This window comes from Saccostrea cucullata, unplaced genomic scaffold, assembly GCF_032062105.1.
Source record: "Saccostrea cucullata isolate Sc308-1 unplaced genomic scaffold, CSIRO_AGI_Scuc_v1 ctg7008, whole genome shotgun sequence".
Lineage (NCBI taxonomy): Eukaryota > Metazoa > Mollusca > Bivalvia > Ostreida > Ostreidae > Saccostrea > Saccostrea cuccullata.
This window is the reverse complement of record NW_026935319.1, coordinates 31,816-46,696: the sequence shown is the minus strand read 5'-3', so window position 1 is coordinate 46,696 and position 14,881 is coordinate 31,816. Positions and strand designations below refer to the sequence as shown.

Genomic DNA, 14,881 nt, shown 5'->3' with positions numbered 1-14,881 from the left:
AAGTTTTCGAGCTTCGGATTTTGATTTTACAAGATCCTGTGGAAACCCACGACGATTAGGTCTGACAGTTCAGTAAAGACACAGTGTCCTTTGTTTTTTAACCCACGAAGCAAGTCAATCACAACATGGGCACTGAGACCAAATGTACGATTAATTTCAGTTCCGTACTTTCCAACATATACATCAAAATTCCAACAGTACGCACGAGTGGCATCCGCAAGCATCCAGAATTTAATTCCAAATTTACATGGTTTATCTTTCATGTACTGTTTAAAAGACAACCTTCAAGGTTATTGGATCCGCCATCTTGGACTGGGGGCAAACATTGGGGGCTGACGTCATAATAACAATGGCTGAATCGAGCTCCGCAGCTGACGATGCTGCGAATATAATCGCCGCGTATAATTTACCTGCGTCGTAACAAGTGTACCTAGGTGTGCAGAAGAGACCCCAAGGTAATGTTTTTTAACTATAAACAATTATTTTAGCTCTGATTTACACTTTAATGACGTAAGTTACATATTTACTCAAGGTTGTCAGAACCACGTGGCCCACGGAAACGCTTCCTGTACTTTGGAGGTCGGTCATGTTTTGCATTGCCCTGGCTATATGCGGCATATTTCAGCACTGTAATTTTTGTGGTATTAGGTGGAGATGATTTGGATGCTAGGCAATTTTTTTTCGAAAGCCTGGAACAAAATTTCAATTTTTTATAGAGCTTTGAAATCGGCCAAAGGGGGGTGAGATATCGAAAAAATATATTACATCGTTAAAAGATGAGTTCTAATTAACAATATCCAAGATTGAACATTATTTTGAATTAATATAATTAATATAGTATGAATAAATCATATTTTGTATATTATATATATAAATTAAGTGTTATTAATTCATTGCACCTTCACTGCACTTCACTAGTTACAAGTCATTCACAGTTCAGTATTGACATTGTTTATACAGATAACTCTTGCAAGTATATACATGTACAAAGGGGTCAACTTCAAGAAATATATGTTTTTTATTTTTATTTATTTTTATTTATTTATTCAATTTGACAAAAACCACATGTGTACATAAATATAGCAAATATTTTACATGCATTATTCAATTGTAAATTATATTTTGTAAAATATAAATATAATCAAAATTGTGCAATTTTACAAATTTAATATTATTGTAGAAGAGAAGATATCTTCACCTGAAGGCGTGTCTCAGTCTCGGAGTCATTACAGTAAACAAATATAAAATATATAGTCACATAGATTTTCTTATATTACATGCATCACGTATGAAGTTACAAATATTCCTTGTAGAATTAACATCTGCTGGATTAAGAATTTCATATGATATACAGGTTTTATTAAAAAGTGTACAAAATTCACTTCTTAGTTGTTTATATAGAGGACATACAAATAAAAAATGATGTTCATCTTCAACGACATTTTTACAATTAATACAAAATCTTTCATCTCTTGGTATAATTGGGTTACAATATCTGCCAACCTCTATCTGTAATTTGTGAGCACTTATTCTCAATCGAGTCAAAAAAGAACGAAGATTCTTGGAAATGGAAAAATTTAAGTATGGTTGAATTTCAAGTTTGTTTAGATTCCCTTGACTTATTAACTGGCTGTAGAATGATAATTTGCCATTACCCTTTTCTCTGATATTTATTATATCCTTAAAAACTATGTTCTCAAAATATTTTTTCAAATTATTTTCAAAATCATTTATTGATAATGTATTAGCATTTGAACCAATAACTTCATCAAGTATAGTTTGTATACAGTTATGCCAACAAATATATGAAAGATATAAAGACACCTTGAAAAAGTATTTTTCCCCATGAAAATATTTTTTATCATCACTGCAATTTTGAATACTTTAAATTATAATTAAGAATATTGCTAGCTATTTACACAAAACTTTAATTTTTAAAATTGAGTGAGATTTATATATATTTTAAAATACGCTGTACATAAATATAGCAAATATTTTACATGCATAAAACAAGGTATGATTATCTTCAAATTCATGTTCAGTCAATTAAATAAGGAGAAATAAAATAAATTGAAAAAAAGAAATAAAAGGAAACAAAAGGGATTTTAATATTGAATCATGTAGTTATACCAGAAAAAATATCCATGATGCATGCATATGAATCAAAATTGTGCAATTTTACACAATTTAATATTATTGTAGAAGAGAAGATATCCTAGAAACACCTGAAGGCGTGTCTCAGTCTCGGAGTCAGAGTTAAAGACACAGGATATGACATGGCAGGATGCAGCTAAAGCAGCTCTGAATCGAGTTCGTTGGAGGACTGTCATCAATGGCCTATGTTCCTCAGAGAAGGACAGGCCGAAGTAAGTACATGAACTAAGTAGCAGGTACATGTCATTTTGCTTTCAAATTTGTTATTTGAATTTTAACCAAACAAAATAGTTTTGAAATTAATTAAAAGTAAATCCCTGTGTAAATACTTGTATTTCATTAAAAAAAAAGAATATAAAGATTTGAAAATAAAAATGTTGCATTTTTTGTTCAATCTGTTATAAAAAGCCCATGAAATTGGATAAAAAAAGTAGATAAATATAGTTGCATTGTGACATAATACATGTACCACCAAATTACAAGCATGAATAATTGGCATTATGCTAAAGATCTTCATTATTACAAAGGAAATTTTTATTTTGTAAATTCTTAGTTTTAAGAAATGAATATTTAGAATATATGAATCTTACTTAACAGCAATGATTTTATCAATTATCAAAGATATTTCATTAGGAAATTATCAAGTTTTTATAATTGTGTATGTACCTATCTATTTTTTTTCAGAAGAGTGCTCTTTTAACACTGCATGGAAATATAAACAGTATATGCCTCAAGTAAGTTTTATCTCTTCATATTTCAAATTTAGGCCATTCCAAGTTTTTTCTCTGTTTAGCGTCCAGCCATCTTTCAAAAACCTACCTACCAATTCGCAAAAAAACACACAAGCCAAAACATAAAACACAGGCTTAAAAGTCATAAAAATGACGTCCTTCATATGATTTGATCTAACTAAACTGCTTAAGTAAGTAAGTAAGTAAGTAAGTAAGTAAATATTTTATTATAGTGACATGTGTATACAGTAATTTTTAACATTCGATATACAATTAAACATATATGTGGAACACCCGGCCCATCGGACCTATAAGTCACTTTTAGCAATAGATATACAATAATTACATGCGTGTGATTTTTCTTTGTCTTATATTATAGGCTTTGTAAATAAAATTTGCAGATTGACGAGGGAAATGAGTTAACAAATATTTAAAGAGAACATTTAAATCATTATAATGTAAATTTTAAATTCCAATATTTCTTAGAAAGTCTTGTCTACAGATTTTATATAGATTGCATTTTAAAAGATAAATACATTTTAAATAGAAGAAATAACTATTCTTAAGTAAAAACGAGAGATTAAATGCTTAAAATACACCCAGTATAACTTACTGTACAGAATTATTTGGAAAAATTGACAAAATTCAAAAATTTTGACTAAATTAATCAATTTCAGGACTCCTGATGTTGTGTGTTTTTTCTTATATGGGGTGTCAAAAACCAAGGCGCATGCGGACGCTAAACATAGAAAAAACTTGGAATGGCCTTAAAGGAGGTCAAGTTGTTTTGCTTTATTGCAACTTTTGCTTTGAAATGCAATTATGTTGAATGATTGATTGACTCTTCTTGAGAAAGAGGTCGAGAAATGTGTGAAAGGAGCTGCAGTTTTTGAAACTGTTTTATAAATCAATTAAGGCTATTTGCAATGATTTGAAACCACTTGTAGATTCAAAATGCATTCAAAATGTATAAAATTTATATTATAACCATTTTACAAATTAAATTATACTTAATTATCAAAATTGATAGTCTCTGTGCTATTTCTGTTGTAACAGATTTCTTTCTGATAAAATCATAGATACTAAACTCTGAAGAATAATGGCCCTACTCCTTTGAAATGTATAATCTCCTCATTACAGATTTTGAAGAATCCTAAATTCAAATCCAGACTGTGGCAGCCCTACTTGTAGCTGTTGGACTCATATGGGATAACAATAATCAAAAATCACGATATCAACACATAGATTTTATCTCATTTTGACGAAATGTAGAGAAATGACATACAGTCTGTTTTGTGATAGAAACTAAAATAGAGAGGGCTTTACATTGTCCTTTAGAATTTGCTAGGAATTTTTTTTTAATGAACTTTAAATTACTGCTCATGTACATATTTTTGTTGAAAGATAAAGTGTACTTATTTACACCAATACAATGATCAGCTTCAACTAAATATCAAAGATTAACATTTGCCATGGATATTTTGATGTTACCAATTTGACCAAGATGTTTGCAGAAAAATCAAATGCATGTTTTCTTTCAAAGTTGTTACAATAAGAGCTATTAATAAAAGGAAAAAAAAAACATTTCACATGATATTAAAACTTGTATTTTTATTACAGCTTGAAAAAATACATGTAATAATCATGATAAATAATAAATTTGTACATGTATGTAAAATTGTTTTCAATTGAGAATACTTGAACTCTCTTTAGCACTTGATCCTTGGGATGTCATGTGCTATATAGGAATGTGATTTACCCAGCACATTTTAAAATTAAGCTCCTTAGATCTAGCTGCAGGTCTGTTGAAGAAATTTCAGGGTGATGAAGGAAGGGGGGTTCAACTTAAAAGTAATGTTTTGACAAGCAAAAACAATGTTCATATTAATAATTTGGGGGACAAGGCAACTGTATAGATAAGATTTTTGTATTGTGTGATGTGCACCGGTATATACTATAGTATTGTATCCATTGGATTTTATTACTGAGAGGTACAAAGTAACACTCCAATCCACATACAGTAAAACTCGGCTATAACGAAGTCACTGGGACCCGGAAAATTACTTTACTTTAACCATTATTTGTTCTTTCCGTATAAAGAATTTGTTAAATTTGTGTACTTTGGGATCCAAGATAACTTCGCTTTATCCGTGAATTCGCAATATCCGTGTTCCAACTAAACGAGTTTTACTGTACACATACATGGTTTCTTTCATGTTTGCTTCATTTCTTAACATTATACAGTGATCCATTACGGTAACGAGTGAATCAAAGAATCTAATTTCACTAAATTTGTAATTTTTGTTTTCAAACATACAGTTTTTTAGGGGAGGGGAGATTAGGGGATTGTTGTACAATGATCATACAGAGAGGAAATATAGGAATTCCTTGTTTTCCGCTGAAAGCAAATTTTTCACTTATTGTCGGACTGATTGATGAAGATACTGTACAGTATTAATTTTCTTGATATTTTTTTTCTTTAATCAAAAACTTGAAGATAGTTTGACTGTATATTTAAGATGAATATGCTTAATATGAAACAAGAGGATACCTGCTTAAATTTTTCATGAGGAATATGAGCCAGATATTTGGTCTACAGTACTTCTGTGATCTTTCTCTCCATTGAATTATATATTTCCGCAGCTGGAGAATCACTGAGATTTCGAATACCATTTATATATAATTAATGAAAATAAACATATAAAGATGTATAAATTCTATTTTTATACCCCATCCGAAAGAGAGGAGGAACACCGATGACCGTTTTACTTGTGTGTCACTCAGTCAGTCTGTCTGTCCAAAACAAATTTATGATTTCAGTTTTCTCAGCAACTACTCATCAAAGATGCTTGAATGTTAAGCACATTCTTTGCTGAGGCATGCAATTTGGTGGGATTTCCATTTTGTATGAATCGGATGTCAACTTCCTATTTATCCGTGCATCTGCCTGTAAGGCTGTAACTGTACTTGCATGAGTTTATTAATATAATAGTGTTTATTCACATCAGAGCAGGGGTATAAATAGTGAGCATTGGCTCACAGACTTCTTGTTAGATGTGCATGAATTAGAAAAAAAAGTCGGATTGTATTGTTACAAAAATATACACAAGTGATGGATGAAATATCATATCAACAAAATGAAGTACTAAACAAAGGAAAGGTCTTCAATACATGTGTACATGTATTTGGATTCTTGTATCATCTTGATTGTGGTAAACTAACATTTTTTTGTATTTTAATAAAAGTTTATGATGAAATTTAAATCAAAAGATCACCAGGTATTGAACCAGAGACTTTGCATCACTAGTCAGAAGCTAATAACTGTTGAAGTACTATTAATGCCATTACACAGTCTAAATCTTGTATAGCTTTAAAAGTCCTAAAAATTGTAAAAGCATTGAAATCCTTACTTAAATAATTTTAAAGCTAAGCAGAATTTTACACATGTGACACAGACAATTTTTTAATTATGATTAAAATTATTTTTTAAAAATTACTGTTTAAATAAATTTGTATAATTATTTACTTTGAAGTTGCAATATTTTGACATTGGTATACACATGCATGCAACATATTTTTAAATCATTGTGTTATTTAACACATACTTAATATTTTTATCTTATTTTTATTTTTGAATTTAATTAATTAAAACCTATTGAAAGTTGTCTAAAAAAAAAGAATATTATTTTTTAAGTATGTTGGTCTATATGTCTATTTACAGATATTTTTATGAGCTTTTATTCATTCAGTACTTCTCAATATTCTCTGTTGGATCCGCCCACGTTAGTAGTATCAGGGACCTAGGCCCCTGGTAGTATAGATATAAAAGAAATTAAATTGAAAAAAAAAAAATCCAAGTAAAAGATAAAATTTAAATGAGTGATTCTTAAACCTTCTTCTGTTTTTATTTCCACAAATATTTCATGCTTAAACTGTTACAAGAGGATAGATAGTAACGTAACATAAGCACTCCATCTCGCACTTTTTACATGATCATGATTGCACGTTGTAATATATATGCAGTTCATTTAAGGTAAATAAACAGCAATTATTAAAGAAAATGATCTTTTTTAAAATAAAATATGTTGCTTACGATATGCATACGTTCAATTCTAAATGACAATGACTGTGAAGCGATCGCTAGACGAAAATTGATGCGGTGCATCTGCATCAGCTGCTATTGTTTACGTTAGCTACGATGTCGCGTGATGCCCCCAATCCAAGATGGCGTCCAATAACCTTGAAAGGGTCTTCATCTGCCGCTACTATTCCTTTAGCAGCAAGGACCTCATCTGCGTCAACCTTGAAAAAACAAAAACAAAGGGTCAACTGTCAATTCAGTATGTTTAACAAGTTTCCAAATAAAAAATGTAGAAATTGTAAATCTCTGATTTAAATTTGATAACATACCCTGACCTTTTGAGTTTGACGTGCATTTGATAAAATTCAACCGTTGCGAAAGCTGCCATTTGGGGGCACTATTGTTGCACAATCACATCTTGTTTTTTTACATAGACATGCATGCCCAATAAAAGTTATAAATATTATCATAGTAAATTGTATTATTATATGATTGAATAATTTCCCTCTCTCTGATTGGATGTGATCCAACAATGTTAGAATACTACGTTATATTGACCTGCACGTGACCTTTCAGGTCAATAGAAGGAATTATTGCAGGTCAATATAATGTACTATTCCTGTTCCACTTTTCTTGCTACAATGTGTTTTTTGTGAAAACTTCAAATAAAGCAAAAAATAGCAGGAGTTTGCCAGCATTTATTCATAAAAACAGTTACTGCTGGTGTTGTTTAGGTGAATACGAAGATTAAGCCACCTTCGAAGTACAATATTCACTTTGCCTTTCGGACTCAGTGATTGTTGTACTCCTCAGGTGTCTGAATCATCGAATTGACCTTGAAAAAAAACCCAACAATACATACTTGGATTCGCTACTATGGCCCCGTCCTAACCCCATGGGTCATGATTTCAATAATTTAGAATCTATACTACCCCAGGATGCTTCCACAAAAGTTTTGGCCTTTCTGGCCCAGTGTTTCTTCAGAAGATTTTTAATGACCCCACCCTATTTCTGTCTTTTCTTCATTATCTCCTTGTAAGGAGACTTGACCCTTAATTTTAACAATTTAAACCTATCACCCAAGGATGCTTTGTACCAAGTTTGGTTTAGATTGGCCAAGTGATTCTTGAGAAGTTGAAAACGTGAAAAGTTTACAGAAACGGACGACGGACAACAGGTGGTAAAGATAATCTCGCTTTTAGCTTAGGTGAGCTAATAACGAGTATATTATTCATTAGTAAATTTAAGGTAAGGTTTGCGTTTACAGGGAGATATCTCTTACGAATCACCAAAGCGTTTGAAACAGGCGGATTTAAACCAGCGATGCTAAGCATTCACTCGGTAACGAATTTCCTCTGTCATACTTGATGTTTGTTGTCACTTACTGTTAGGACTAAAAACAAAGGACATTTTCAGGAGAAAATCTTATAACAATTCAAAGATAGGAATCTTAGAAGCCTTTGAAATTAGCGTGATGCATGGTGGATTAACCAATAAAGGAGGACTTGTTTATTTTCGATACGGAACGTGACAAGTTGCACGGTCATTCCAGTCAGAAGAAAGTCATTGACGCATTGTGTGTTTCTTGCTTCACCACTACACTAAAAGTTTAAGTGACAATGGGAAAGAAAAAAGAAAAGACCTGAGAGTATCCTGTAAAGTGAAACGCTATATGCAGTCCGAACAGGGAAGAAAAGTCACGGTGCATTTGACCATGCCCAATGATCATGTTGACACTGACAGTTTGATTGTTGATAGTAGATTCATCAGGTAATTATTTAACTATTCATTTTCATTTTACTGAACGTTATGAATGATCTACTGACTACGGATTTGAAAACGATGAATAAACGGTACGAGGGTGTCAGGATGTGACTAATTGCCCAAAAAAATGCAGTCATTCAAGAAATTTTTAGGCCTAAAATTTGTAACATTGGAACATGCATTCAACTGTTCAAGTTACCTTCTGTAAATGAAGTTTGATTTTTATTAATATCTCATTTTCTAATTAATAAAAAAGAGAAACAGAATGTGCATGACAAGAACATTCTTTATCAAGCATTTGCATTTAACTAATTCAATGTAAATTTTAAAATAGTTTAATATTGATTCTTCATTGATTATATTGGAAATTTATTAATTATAAATATTATTATATTTATGAATTTATATTATTATAAATTTGGAAATCTATTCATTTCGTTGAGTTTTCTCCTTCCTTAAATGTTATTGTAAAAATGAACACATATGATTTCAGATTATGGGTCATTAATTGGAATAGATAAGAACCAAAAAAAAGTACTTCAGTGTTTCCTTAAGAGATTTGTGCCATCAATCAAAGTAGAGGTCATCCTATATCAGCTCAAGAATATTAAAGAAAGTTGGATAGATCAAGCTAAGGTGTTGAACCAGATATGGCGATATCAATGGAGATTTGGAGAAGACTTCTGACTTGTTATACCCAATGCATATTTTTATATGTCTATAGATTATCGTAGAAAATTTAATGTTTTTACAACATCCTATCTAGTATATACGTGCTGTTTTCCGTATATTTAGAAAAAAATGAGTCTGTGATGGTTGCAGTGCATGCTTTGTTTGTCCATCTTTGAAGTTGTTTTCAGTAAAATGAATGTAAACATCATAGGTATTAATTGAAGGTTGCTTTTGTCTATACTTAACAAGTTTCTTAAAAGGGTTTGTAAAATTGCAAGTAGGGGCGTAGCAACGGGGAGGGGGGGGGCAGCCGCCCCCCCCCCCACGTTTTTTCCCCAACCTTAATTATGCTATAGGAAATGTTAATGATAAGCCAAAAGTTTACACACCTCCCCCCCCCCCCCCCCCCCCCCCCCCCCCCCGAAATAGGATTTTCGACTTTGGGCAACTTTCCTTTTTTTTTCTTTTTTTTTTTGGCCTGTCAACTTTTTTCAGGTAAGTTAAAATAAATTTTCTCTGGCTGGCCCCCCCACTTTCAAAAACGATGCTACGCGCCTGGCAAGGAAAATTAATACATGAACAATTAAGATTAATATTTTTATTCATTAAATTTTGTTCTCACCAGGACCTAATACCGGTAAGTATTTCTGAAAACTGATGAGTTTTGTACATAAAGTTGCAGTGTACATGTGTAATTATATCTACTGTAACACTTTAAAACATGACACTTGGAAGTTGTAAGGTTGTTCATTTAGTAGGAATGATAAGACCAGTTTAGTACTCTACTAAAATTAAAATCTTTCATAAATACATGTAGTTTATTTTAAAATTGTTTACATTTATAATCTTTTAATTTTCTTCTTTATTTTGATTTTAAAAAGTAAAAAAAAATGTTGTATTTTTATTATTTCATGGATTTCCAGGAGATATATCTGTCACTGTAGCATTGTTTCTTTTTCCCTGTTCTTGACAAATATTTATGACAGTGTTATGTCATTTTGCAGAATTTGCTTATTCTTTGAAATCAGTAGTACTCTGTAAAGTCATTAAAGTATGAATTGATGTCACTCAGAAATTATCTTTATTTTGTTCTTTCAGACATTTCAATTTAGATTCTCAGATAACCTAATACAATGATTGATCTAATGTCCATGAAGTGTAGAAATAGGTTAGGCCATCTTTAAAAACAATGTTTGATTGCCGCCCTATCCCGACCGACTGACTAAAATGGCCAGACTCAAAACTTTTTTTCTCAATGCAGGACCGTAATTTTTTTTCTTTTTATTCCTTTTATCCCCTTAAAAAATATGTTGTTGAAGATTTTCTCAACTACCGACCCAATTATTATACCCTGAGTTAAGAGAGGGCAAACAAACATTACTTTGTCGAAGAAAAGAAATCATTTAATAATAAAAACAGCAACTTCGTGGATGTAATGCTTACAACATTTCACTCAAAAAATGGCATACATGTATAATGACAAAGTCATCAGCCATAATTGTCTGCATCATCCAGACGTTTGCGTTTACCTCCACTAACGTCTGGACGCTTTCTATAATAAAATATTTTTTCAGCGAGATGGCGTGAAATCCAAAATGGCGACGCCCATGAAAAGAAACGAGTACTTCATAGTACCTGATAAAACAGTGTGTGTTGCTTGTAGTAAAGAGTCAAAACAGAGATACTTTGTGAGAACGAAACAGGGATGTGCGGGACCGAGTTTAAAGTTGGTTAATAAGTTTTATGGTGCTTGTTTTGACCGCGTGGAAAATGATGGCGCCTTTCTTTGCATTGGTTGCAAAAGGCTGACGGAGAGAATTTTAGAAATGGTGTCCAAATCGGAGGAATTAACCACTTCTTTAACCAGTACATCTCAGAAGTTCAAGCTCATGCATGTCCCAAAGAGAACGAGGGTAGAGACACCTGGCTATTTTGAGAAACATTCTCGAAGGAAAACACCACAGCTGAAATCCCCGTATAGTATGAAATCATTTAGCGGTACGTATCTTAATCAAAGTACTCAGAAGTACAGAGAGCCGGGCTCATTTACAGAGTAGAATGGATTTCTTACGTGAACCACGTTTATATTCTGATGAAAAAATTATTTTAAAACTATCAATATAAATGATAAGACACTGTCAGTGAGTTTTTCAATCCTAATACCACGGTCCGATTTTGTCAGAATCAGAATTAATCTGGTACCGCAGCTGAATGTAAACAAACAGGCCAGTCTGGTTCCCTCTCCTGCTTTACCTCGTATGTGTAGAGAACTAAGGTAACACTGATTATCAAAAATCCTTACGCTAATGAACTATGTTCTTTGACTTATGAAGTTTTCAAAGTCATTACTTCTGTTTATTTTATATAGATAAAACTTCGTTTTATTTTTGTTGCTTTATTTAGCGTTTGTATTATCTCAAAAGCGGTTGAGAGTAAAAACTATATTTTTGCGCGTAACTTTAAAATGGCGACTATGGGGTCAACATCCTGCCTTGAACAGGATCACATAAGCCGGCAATTGCTCTTTGAGCAATAAGCCCGGCTAAAAATGTCATGTGATATAAGTTGCATACATATTTTTTTTTTGCAACATAACATCTGTGAATATGTGTTAAACTGAGTTTGAATATGTGTTAAACTGAGTTTAAATGGCAGAGGAATCATAATATACATTTTATCAGAGTCCAGGAAAATCACTGTAGCTATATAGCTTAATTTACCTATATAGCTTTATTTACATATATAATATAGCTTTATTTAGCTATTTTAGAATAAGTGTCTGTTTTATGAAAAGCAGACAAAAGGTCGCATGAAAATTATGACTGATATTTTTTTTAAAAGGTTTGATAAAAACAACCTAGGGCATAGATAGTAAAAACATTGCCTCTTTTAAACACCCCCAAAAATGCATTTCTATTGTTTGGATAGCTGTCCCTCACTGAAAGTGCGATGAGGCATGACAAAGTGTGATTGCTAAAACATTGCCTCTTTTAAACACCCCCAAAATGCATTTCTATTGTTTGGATAGCTGTCCCTCACTGGAAGTGCGATGAGGCATGACCAAGTGTGATTGCTATGCATTGTGCTGAATTATTACCAATCAATTATCTTCTTGACCAAGACTGCTTTTCTTTGTTAAAGTAGCTGCTAGCTTAACTGTTAAACGTAGCCCCAAAACTTTTAGATCTTTGATTGCAATTGCACAAAAGGAGAAACATTTTTAGAAGTGGGTTTTTGGTGAATTGTATTTAGTCCATTTTAAAGTTGAAAACTAATACTGACTCAGTATGCAATGTTTTGTCTGCTTTTCGTAAAACATAAGTGTACTCTGAAATAGCTAAATAAAGCTATATTATACAGGTAGATAAATAGAGAATATCTATATTGTGTGATTTGATATTGGCTTTATCCAACGAGTTGAAATGGTGTATACTAGTATATTCACGAGGCTTGCAGAGCGAATATACCCCATTTCAAGAAGTTGGATAAAGCCAATATCACATCACACAATAATAGATGTTCTATTTATCTCATACGAATTTCGTTTGTCGGACCAAAGAAGCAAACTGTCTGGTTCAAGGGCTGACAAACGCATTTTGCCCGAGAGCTCGGTCAGTAAATGTTCTGCTATACCTTTCATTTTATTTTTTTCAAACATGTATTTTGTATTGTCTTTCGTGATGTAACAAGAGGGCTGTTCTTGAAAACCAACAAACGAAAATGAGATTAAGCTCCGCCCATTCTGTGACGTAAGCGGTCCAAAATCTCACTATGACTCAACATCTCATTCAGCGGTCCAACATCAATTTTTTTATGCCCACATAGCAAAACAAGAAATGATAGACTTTTTTTCGTATAGAATTGTATAGGAACAAATTTTTAAAGATATAACGAACGATGTTTTTGCTGTGTTATCAGGTTATTCACAGTGTCTTTATTAAGCTATATAGCTTAATAAAGCTATTTAGCTATTTCAAGTTATAAAGCTTTAATAAAGAAATTGTGTTTGACCTAATTATATGGCATACTGGTTCAACATAGATATATTATCTCAACAATTGTATTTAACTTGTATGGAGTGTTCATATAGACACTTTAGGAGAATTTTCTTGCATTGTCTACTGTCTAGGAGAAATCTGTACATTCTTTTTACATTTTATTTACCTGTATTATTTTTATCTTTTCTTCATCTATAAAAGGAGATGGGTGAACATGACGAGAGATAAGCCCATAGCGCAACAAACATGAAGGTGAAAAATTAAATCTCAATTATATCAAAATTTTCCTTGATATTTCATCTAACATTAGAGTATACTTTACGTAAAATCTCTACAACTTGCACAAATCTCATGAAGATTGAAGTTATCTGCCTATGAAATATTATACACACACGAAAGAGGACAAAACGAGTCATTTTTTCACACTATAATACTATTTTTCGATATGAGTGGGTCTTCTCTCCATTTTTTTTTTGAAAGTGAATCCTCAAAGTTTGCATTCAAACACACATATTTTGGTCTCCAAGATTATGGAGCAAAGACCCACTATACCCTAAAATTATAATTTTATGACACAACTTTCGTATCTTTTCGAGAAATAATTAGTCCCTTAATTCAATGGTCATATGCCAAACATGATTTAAATGCCACATTTCATCAGGACTTGTGTAGCGTAGTGGTTAGCGTGCTAGTCTCAGTAGAGAATGTACCTCCGGATTTTTATTGCCAGGGTTCGAATCCAATGAATATACCACGTAATTTTTTTTTTATAAAAGAATAAATTTGAAAAAAAAAATTTCCTCAAAACATTTTGTTTATCATGATTTCATAAAAATCAATGATGAGAACTTTACTCTAAATACTAAATTTACAATTTAAATATGATTTTTATATATCTGTAGCTAGTGGGCTTTCTGCACACCAAGTTCACCCATCTCCTTTGTAGGTGCTTCCTCCAGTAAAAGCAAGCGACGTTTAGATTTCAGTCAGTCTGATGTTAAAGATGTCCTTGATACTACTGTGCAGTGTGAACTTGTTGGTGTACAGCGTGTGTCAGAGAAGAAGGAAGTGCACCAGTATTACAGCATTAGCCAAAAGAGAAATCTCCAGCCTGCTGTCCGATGCCTTACATCTGGTAGTATCAGAAAGGGCATGCGACTTTTACTGACAAATGCTGATGCAACAGTGAAAGAGAAAGTAGTTGCAGGTAGATGTCATTACGACTTTATATGATTTCTTGCATTTATAGCTATAAACCAGGACATTTTGAATCCTTGAAAGGCTTGTTGATATTAAACATTTTTTTATATTTGATAAAAGTATGATTTTTTTAATGTATACAAGGTCAGATAAAGAATGAGGCTATTTAATTTTTGGTTCTCTGGTCTTTTTATCATTTGTTCAATCGAAAATAATTTTGTACTGTAAATGACATCACATTCTGAGTTGGTTAAGATCATTTAACTTCATGACATCATGAT

The 14,881-nt window shown here is 32.1% G+C and overlaps 1 long non-coding RNA gene across 3 annotated transcripts; it reads left to right on the top strand.

Annotated features, from left to right (window-relative positions):
* Nucleotides 1–305: 305 nt before the first annotated feature.
* Nucleotides 306–5,049, top strand: LOC134242479 (uncharacterized). Of its 3 annotated transcripts, none has more exons than XR_009986865.1 (4): nucleotides 306–455; nucleotides 2,203–2,366; nucleotides 2,839–2,888; nucleotides 4,026–5,049. It is a non-coding gene; the product is annotated as an uncharacterized LOC134242479 (long non-coding RNA). The 3 variants fall into 3 exon arrangements; XR_009986863.1 differs by having other exon boundaries at nucleotides 2,839–2,892; XR_009986864.1 differs by having other exon boundaries at nucleotides 2,203–2,390; nucleotides 2,839–2,892.
* Nucleotides 5,050–14,881: the final 9,832 nt, after the last annotated feature.